This window comes from Physeter macrocephalus, chromosome 14, assembly GCF_002837175.3.
Source record: "Physeter macrocephalus isolate SW-GA chromosome 14, ASM283717v5, whole genome shotgun sequence".
In the NCBI taxonomy this organism is placed as follows: domain Eukaryota; kingdom Metazoa; phylum Chordata; class Mammalia; order Artiodactyla; family Physeteridae; genus Physeter; species Physeter macrocephalus.
Window position 1 is genome coordinate 23,315,493 of NC_041227.1, and position 8,595 is coordinate 23,324,087.

At 43.1% G+C, this 8,595-nt stretch overlaps 1 protein-coding gene across 17 annotated transcripts in view; it reads right to left on the minus strand.

Annotated features, from left to right (window-relative positions):
* The window catches only part of RALY (RALY heterogeneous nuclear ribonucleoprotein), an 85,125-nt gene that overhangs the window by 20,647 nt on the left and 55,883 nt on the right, over positions 1–8,595 (minus strand). For 4 of the 17 annotated variants that reach the window (XM_028498595.2, XM_028498592.2, XM_028498596.2 and 1 more), the window contains one exon: positions 4,097–4,154. The exons of 11 other annotated variants lie outside the window; for them this stretch is intronic. The gene's annotated coding sequence lies outside the window, so the exon portion shown is untranslated. Of the gene's footprint in view, positions 1–4,096; positions 4,160–8,595 lie in introns of all 17 variants that reach the window. 2 more of the 17 variants (XM_055089940.1, XM_028498593.2) reach the window with 1 other exon arrangement.

Genomic DNA, 8,595 nt, shown 5'->3' on the forward strand with positions numbered 1-8,595 from the left:
TGATGGTGGCCTCATAGAATGAGTTTGGAAGTGTTCCTCCCTCTGCTATCTTTTGGAAGAGTTTGCGAAGGATAGGTGTTAGCTCTTCTCTAAATGTTTGATAGAATTCGCCTGTGACGCCATCTGGTCCTGGGCTTTTGTTTGTTGGAAGATTTTAAATCACAGTTTCAATTTCAGTGCTTGTGACTGGTCTGTTCATATTTTCTATTTCTTCCTGGTTCATTCTTGGCAGGTTGTGCATTTCTAATATGCTACTGCTATCAGTATTGTTATTGTTAGAACCCAGAAGAACTTTTTCTTGTGAGTATGATAGGTAGTGAGTTCTACTGTAACATTAATCTAGAGCTGAACTATGATCAAGGAAAGAATACTATCACTGTGGATGCAATAAATTTTAGTATCTGGAAATGTGCCTTGAACATAAAAGGAATCACGGGAGTAGGCACTCATTAAGTGTTAAATGAATAAAGAAATGAATATCAAGAGTAAAGCAGTCCCCAGAGAGTACAACTTGAGAAGGTGGGCGGCAAGAGGCCCTTAAGTGAAGGTTCCCAGAAAGGCCTCTTTGTACCTTGAGGACCCAGAAGGCAGGTTGTTCTCCCCTTCCAGGAAACAGGGTTGCAAGGGCTGATACTGCAAGAAACCTCTGCTTGCTCACTGTTCGGTATCTCCAATGGAACCTCCACATTCTGTGGCTATTCTATTCTGAATAAGGCTGCAGCAGGTTGTGCCATGGTAGTGTACACGTCCCCATTTTCCTATTGGAGGAACACAGAGAGGGCAGCCTAACCCCTCCCAAGACAGACCTTGCCCCAAGTTAAAACAGTAACAGGGGATTATTAGCTTTGAATTCCTGCTTCCTGTGGAGTCCCAGGTCCTGAACCCCACTTCCACTAGCTGTGTGAACTTGGGAAGGTACTTCATTTCTCTGAGGTTCAGCCTCCCCATCTGTGAAATGGGGATGAAAATCCCTGCCCTGCCCACTTGCAGTGCAGGTTGTTGTGAGGGTCAAAGGAGATAACATATGGGAGTGCACTGTTACCTGAGATTGCTACAAAAATGGGGACAGGGATATTCCCTGGGATGGACAGCTCCTGCAGGTCTTCCTAGACAGAGGCACCCTGGCAGTGAGCCAGTTGGCTGGAAGTAGGCAGTAGATGGTGCACAACTTGGCACTGCAGCCAAGCACTGTGCCCCTCAGGTATAAGGGCAGTTGATTAAAATCCTTTCCTGTGAAATCAGTATTTTCCTCATTACAACAATCCTTCTCCTTGAAAACACCTAATGCTACCCCTCACAGTCCCACTAAGGCTTGATCCTGCTGAAACCATATGCACTGGCATATAAATATATATATTTAATTTCCCACATTCAGACAGGAGAAAAGAAAACTGACCTCTCTCCAGGGTGCTGATCTAAACACAACTGAGGGCTCTAAGCATCACCCCACAGTGCTGTATGTTTGGCCCAAAGAGGACCACTGAGAACGATGCCACTGTCATAGCCACTCTGTCCCTCTGGTAACAACATTAATTCCACAAATATTACTAAGTTCTGCCTCTTGAGTGAACCACTGAGCAAGTGTGTCCTTGTCTCCTGTTTAAGACCCTTCAGCAGCTTCCCACCACCAAGAATCAAGTCCAACTCCTTAAACGTGGTTTACAAGCCCCTTCACTAGTTAAAGCTACCAAATTCATACACAACAATCCTCTAAGAGATTATAAGTCACACCCGCTTTACAGATGAGTAAACCCTAGTGCAGAAAGACAAAGGCAGTTGCCCAAGGTCACACAGTGAGCACGCTGGTATGAACTGAGTTCTTCCTGAAAGGCTAGGTATCAGACCTCAAGTTATAGACTCAAATGTACAACCGCCTTTTCTTGGACTAGTCTATATGATGCAATATGGGGATGGGGCATTTATTGCTCAGGTGACCCCTTCAGGGAGCTGCTTAGATAAACGTCCCTTGTTGGAAGCTGCCAATCTGAACTCTCTCACTCCTATAGTGGCAGCATCATTGATAAACTTGGCGTAATGACCAAAATGTTCATTTGCATGTAATATGGTACACATTTGCATACCTAAGTTCAGGAGGCCCAGCCACCAAAAGCATCAAATAAAAGTAAACCAGTGAGGGATTCCCTGGTGGCACAGTGTTTAAGAATCCGCCTGCCAGTGCAGGGGACACGGGTTTGAGCCCTGGTGTGGGAGGATTCCACATGCCGCAGAGCAACTAAGCCCGTGCGCCATAACTACTGAGCTTGCACTCTAGAGCCGGCGAGCCACAACTACTGAAGCCTGTGCACCTAGAGCCCGTGCTCTGCAACAAGAGAAGCCACCGCAATGAGAAGCCCGTGCACCGCAACGAAGAGTAGATACCGCTCAGCACAATAGAGAAAGCCCGCAGGCAGCAACGAAGACTCAATGCAGCCAAAAATAAATAAATAAATAAATAAAATTTTTAAAAACAAAAAAAGTAAACCAATGAACCACAACAATTTAGGGGGGAAAAAAAGCCAGCCCCCAAAACAATAAGCATAACATGCCCAATACCTAATGAACTTCTAAACTAATTTATTCAACTGATCATGACAGAAGCAGCTGTGGTCTCTATGGTCTTTTCCCCCCGTCGTCATTCTCTTAGAAAGAATTAACTAACCCTTTCTGGTCCCCTTTCCCCTCAAAAAGGACACTACACTAAACATGTTTCTATACTGCAATAGCTGGTTTAAAAAAAAATAGTTTCCCCCAAACTTTAATAGATAGATGTCTCAGCTGCAGGAGCATGAGCTTTGGATAGAGACAGACCAGGATCAATCAATCATTTACTTACTGTGTGACCTTGGACAAGTCATTAAACTCCCTGAGCTGATGTTCTCTACTAGGCATACTTCCATATACTTCTTCCCTCCACACAGTGAATCATTTCCTGATTCACATACTAAAACCAAGCCCTGCTGATTTGGCCTCCTAAATATTTTTAGAATGTAGCCCTTCTTTCTCCATTCATATTACCACTCAATTCATCCTCCACACCATCACAATATCACTACATGCCTCCTTTGCTTAAAACCAAAATTAAAGTTTTGCTTTATTATTTCAAAATTCTTGGCCATTAATTTGGGTGTTTGTACTTGTGTAAGTAATCACCTAAACCCCAACCCCTCTATAGGACATAACTATTGTTAGCATCTTGGTATACTGCCTTCCAGTGTTTTTTCTTATGCATTGTATTTGGATTACATAGTTAGATCATTCATTCAATTCTGTAACATAATTTTTTCAACTAACATTATAACACAGTATATATAATGTATCTGTCCTTATTGCTGCACAGCTTTCAATAAGCACCATTTTAAAATAATTATCATTTTTAATAACTCATACTTTCCCCATGAGTGGATTTATAATTTAGACTGGTCATAGTTTAGGTGGTCATTTAAGCTTTCTCCAATTTCTCAATATTATAAATAATAGCATCTGAGGGAAAGTTCATTCTATATATTGGATTATTTCCTTAGGACAGAGTGTCCCAGAAGTGGAATTATTGTGTCAAAAATGTATGAACATTTTTATGGTTCTTGAGATACACTCTGCCTAACTGTTGTCCAAAAGTGCTGTACCAATTTACACTGCTATCACCAATGAATGCCACTTTCATGGCAACCTCACCAGAATCATGTACTGTATTAGTATGTGTGGTGGCGGGGGGATGCGGGGTGGGGGTAGTTAACAGGGGAAAAGCAAATCCTCATTGTTGTTTTCATGTATACATGAAAATAATAGTCTCCCACGACTGTTACACTAAGTTTTGAGTCTACAGAGTTTTTGATTGCCACAAAGAAGTTATTGTAGGTTCTTAGAGGAATAATATGCTGAAAATTTACTCATTTATCAAAAAGTCATTTATTGAGTACCTGTTTCTGCCGGACACTGTACAAAGTATGGAAGTGAACAAAGTATTTACAATCCCTACCCCGGAGGAATTCACAGTCCACACAGTCCAGTGATGAAAACCAGAAACTATGTTTCATCCCTTTCATCTGGATAAGGGCTATGATAGAAACACGTGGGAACTCAGAGGCATGTCACTTACCAAAGAGACAGGACAAAAAGAAGAGGAGGCAGTCAGCAAGAGGAGTCATCAAGAAGTTCTGATCTTGTCCATAGGGATAAGTTGAAGTTGACCCACACATAGATGAGAGAAAACATTTAGGAAAGAGGAAATAACATGAACAAAATTGTGGAAGCTGGACAGTGCTTCAACACTGAGTGAATAATAATATGTATTGCGGTTTCACTGGAGTGTAGAGTCTAAGACTGGATGATAGCAGAGAGCCTGGAAAAGGCCAGATTAGAAAGCCCTTGGGGACTGTTGACGAGCTTGGACTTCATGGGAGCCATGACCCAGTCCTATGTCATATGCAGAAGAGTGCTCAGTAAGAACGGACTCAGAAGTCCCTATAGGTGTTGAGGGTCTGAACTACAGTAGTCAAGCCCCAATCACAACATCCCACTGTGTCAACTCTTTTTGTCTCATATGTTAGTCTTCTCTTGCCAAGCAGCGCAGAACTTCTGGGGTATTTTTCACAGCACCTAGCACATTGCTAGGCACATGGCAGGGGCTCCAATAGTGCTCAAGGATCAACTAACTGGAGGTACCTCCTGCAATAATACATATACTCAAGAAACCCTTACTGCCCTGGCATAGCGCCAGCCAATCTCAGCAGGAGCTCAGTCACTGCCTCTCTTGGCAGATGTACTGCCTCAGAAAGCTACCTCCCCGCTTCTTGCTCCTTCTGCCAAATAAAAAAATGTGCCTGGGTACAAGAAACTATAAAGTATGTGATAACTAAGCAGCACATGGGGTGGCCAGCGGGGAGGCCTGAGGGACATAAATCCTTCCCAATAGTACATTCCTCAAGCCAAGGACTCCCTCAGCTCCACTGGCAGTTTAGGAGTGCCACCACGACCCCCCCATAAAAATAAAATAGGTTTTTCCAATTGAGCACGTTAAAAGTCTCCTTTGAGTAGCTGCTGACCTTCTCTGAAGTATTACAACTTTCTACATTAGTAACAACTGCTTTAATGATGACAAGGATATTAACAAGATGATTATTTCAACAATTAATATAATAGCAAGTCATTCATGCCCTGCTAGTAGTGGTATGAGCTGTGGGCAATGGAATCTGATGTGCTGCCTAAGATCCATCTGAGAGGCAGAGTATTAAAATGATCCGTTTCTGTGTCATCTCCCCTCCCAGATTGTGAATTCCTGGATGGCAGGGACCACAATCTATTTAATATCGGCATTCCTCCTGCCTTTCAGGATAGACCCTGGCCCAGAGTGGTGCTCAGGGAGTACCTGCTGAAGTGAACTCCAGGTACCACTGTCCCCACCCCCTTCCTCATTCATGCTTTTTAAGAAACAAAGAAGCAGGCGGTACAGATAACGAAGCCAGGAGACTTGGGAGACAGAAAGGAGACATCTTGGCAGGAGCCCAATCCACTCCAGCCTTTAGAAAGCGCTGTTTTGTAATATTAAAAAATGATCATTATGATTCATTAATTGCTTATTTTGTGGTAGATGCATTGCTAAGTATTTTACTTCTCATTCTTACAACAACTCTTTGAGGTTAAGAATTATATCAAGGTCACAATGGCCCTGAGACTCTTTTAGGACTACGACTCTGGAGTCAGACTACCTAGGTTCAAATCCCAGCTCTGCCATGTACCAGCTGTATGATGTTGGGTAAATGCCTTAACTCCTCTGTGCCTTAGTTTTCTCACTTGTAAAATGAGAATAATATTACAGTACCTTCCCCATAAGGTTGTGAAAATTCGGTGAGATAACATATCAGCAAGTGAAGCATTCAGGAGCTTTCTAAATGAAATTATTATTACTACTGGTCCCATTTAATAGATAGTTCCAAATATCACACTCTTAACATTGTGTAAGGTTAAGAGAGACTGCTTCATCTATAAAGCAGGACCAGAACCAATTTCTGATTTGGTGATGGAGGCTGGAGCCAGAAGGGTTTTCAGCGCACAAAGCCACTGATGTCATAACCTTGATGAAAATTCTTCAGGATAGCCTTTGTTTTCCATCCCCCAGGAAGATACAGTCACTGTCTCCTCTGGACCCCGATATTCTCTACAGACCTCTGTCACAGCAATATTTGCTGCACCTTTGTGGTTTACACATCTGTCTTTCTCCATAAGACTCTGAACTCCTAGAAGGCAGAGACTCTTTTATTAATCTTTGCAATCCCAGCCTCTGGCACTGCCCTGGCAACAAGTAGATGCAACAGGTGAAAGAACCCTAGGTGGGCACTGTTTCAGTAAATGGTTTCCCAGTGTTCCTGAAATGGCAGCTCCTTAAAAGTGAACTGTATATTTGAAGTTCATGAGACGAACCCAAGTTCCTCATCCATCAGTGGGGCAGAAGGACAGGCAAAACAGTGATGAGAGAGACAACAAAGGAGGACCAGAGCGAGAAGCTGGGGACCAGTGGTGTCTTTGTTCAGTAGACTCCAAGGAGCAGAGGCTCAAAAGAGAGGTTGAATCTTCAGCCCAGAAACTGGTGAATCTAAGCTTTCTATGGTGGGGAAGATGTACAAGGTCCTCACCAAGCAGAGAGCAACAAAGGCTAGAAACTGCCATCCTCGTTGGAAATCAACACAGCAAGGGAGACCCAGTCTACTCTCTCTGAATTATCTGGTGACCCTGAGATGAGCCCAACCACTGGGCCCTACCATGCTGGCCTAAAGGAAAGAACACTGGGCAAAGAGTTTGAAGACTGGAGTTCAGTCCTGGAAGTGTACCAATTTTTCAATTAATAAATACTTGAGGATCTACTATACGTCAGGATTACACTAGGCACCTGTAATACAACAATGAACATATCACTAATCTGCTCTCAGCCCCTGGAAAAGTCACTACCCCTTCTCTGAGTCTCAGTGTCCTCATAACAACACGTGGAAGATAACCTCTATGTCATAGGATTGTTCTGTGTATCAGATGTGTTTTGGAAAGTTTACTGTACAACTTTGCAAAGGTAAAGGTTGTATTTTTAACTAGATCTAAGCTAGAAGGCTTAGTAAAAGCAAGGACAGCCCCCACCAAATAAATGCCAAGGACAACTCCCTCTGCCAGGTCTGGATAGAAACCAGTAGCACATTCCTAACCACTGAATTCCATGGAAGATGGTGATGGAAGAACAGAAATCTGACACATTCTCTCCAAATTCCTCTCAGGATCTTTCCCATAGTTACTGGTATCAGTGTTCATCACTGGGAACTGCACTATGGGCCTCTTGGATGAGCCCCCTGGATGCAACTGAAACTTCTTAAAACAAGAACAGACTTAAAACTTTGTGGGTTAGAGGCACCTTTCCAGACACTGAGCTAAAATCACCTGACCCCTGGTCTTTCAACTGTTTGGAAACATTTGGTGGCCATTAAACCTACAGAAAGCTTGATGCTCTAACAATGCTCTCTGATTAGTGGTTTGCAGAATCCTCTGTAATTTTATGATTTGCCGGCTAGAAGAGTGAGAACAATGGAGTGCAAATAGTGGTGTGGCCCAAGGGGGAGTCAGGCACCCTGAACTTTAGACTTTGTTCTACTGTGGACTGGCTCTGTAAACTTGATTACAGACCTTAATTGCCTCACCCAAAAAATGGAGGAACTGAACCATATCAGTGCTGCATGAACTCTTCCATGAAAAACCAGTGTTCCTCAAGATGTTAATGAGAGTTCCTCAGAAAAGGGGCTCCAATATCAAATAAAAACAGGAAACTTGGCATACTCCATCCCTTCCTCCCCACCCTCCCCAGTCACATGCACGCTAAGGCTCTAAGAAGTCAACAATAAAGAAATGTACTTTGCATTATTCAGTCTGACTTTTCCTAGATTATTAACATCTCTTCTGAGGAAGACACATTGGAATAGATCTCTCGGGTCTCTGGTCAGCTCTAACCCACTGTGATTTCTATCAGAAGTACTTAACCAGTGCCTGGAGCACCCCTGTTTCTCACTAACCCAGTTCTCTTAACCCAGTGAGGCACTTAAATGATACTCTGTCTTACAGAAATTCATTACATGTAGTTCACTTTACTGTAGTGAGAGTACTAATTTTTTTTATGACATCTTTACTGGAGTATAATTGCTCTACAATGGTGTGTTAGTTTCTGCTTTATAACAAAGTGAATCAGCCATACATATACATATATCCCCATATCTCTTCCCTCTTGCGTCTCCCTCCCACCTGCCCTATCCCACCCCTCTAGGTGGTCACAAAGCACCGAGCTGATCTCCCTGTGCTATGCGGCTGCTTCCCACTAGCTATCTATTTTACGTTTGGTAGTGCATGCATGTCCATGCCACTCTCTCACTTCGTCCCAACTTCCCCTTCCCCTTCCCCGTGTCCTCAAGTCCATTCTCGACATCTGTGTCTTTATTCCTGTCCTGCCCCTAGGCTCTTCAGAACCATTTTTTTTAAGATTCCATATATATGTGTTAGCATACGGTATTTGTTTTTCTCTTTCTGACTTACTTCACTCAGTATGACAGACTCTAGGTCCATCCACCTCAC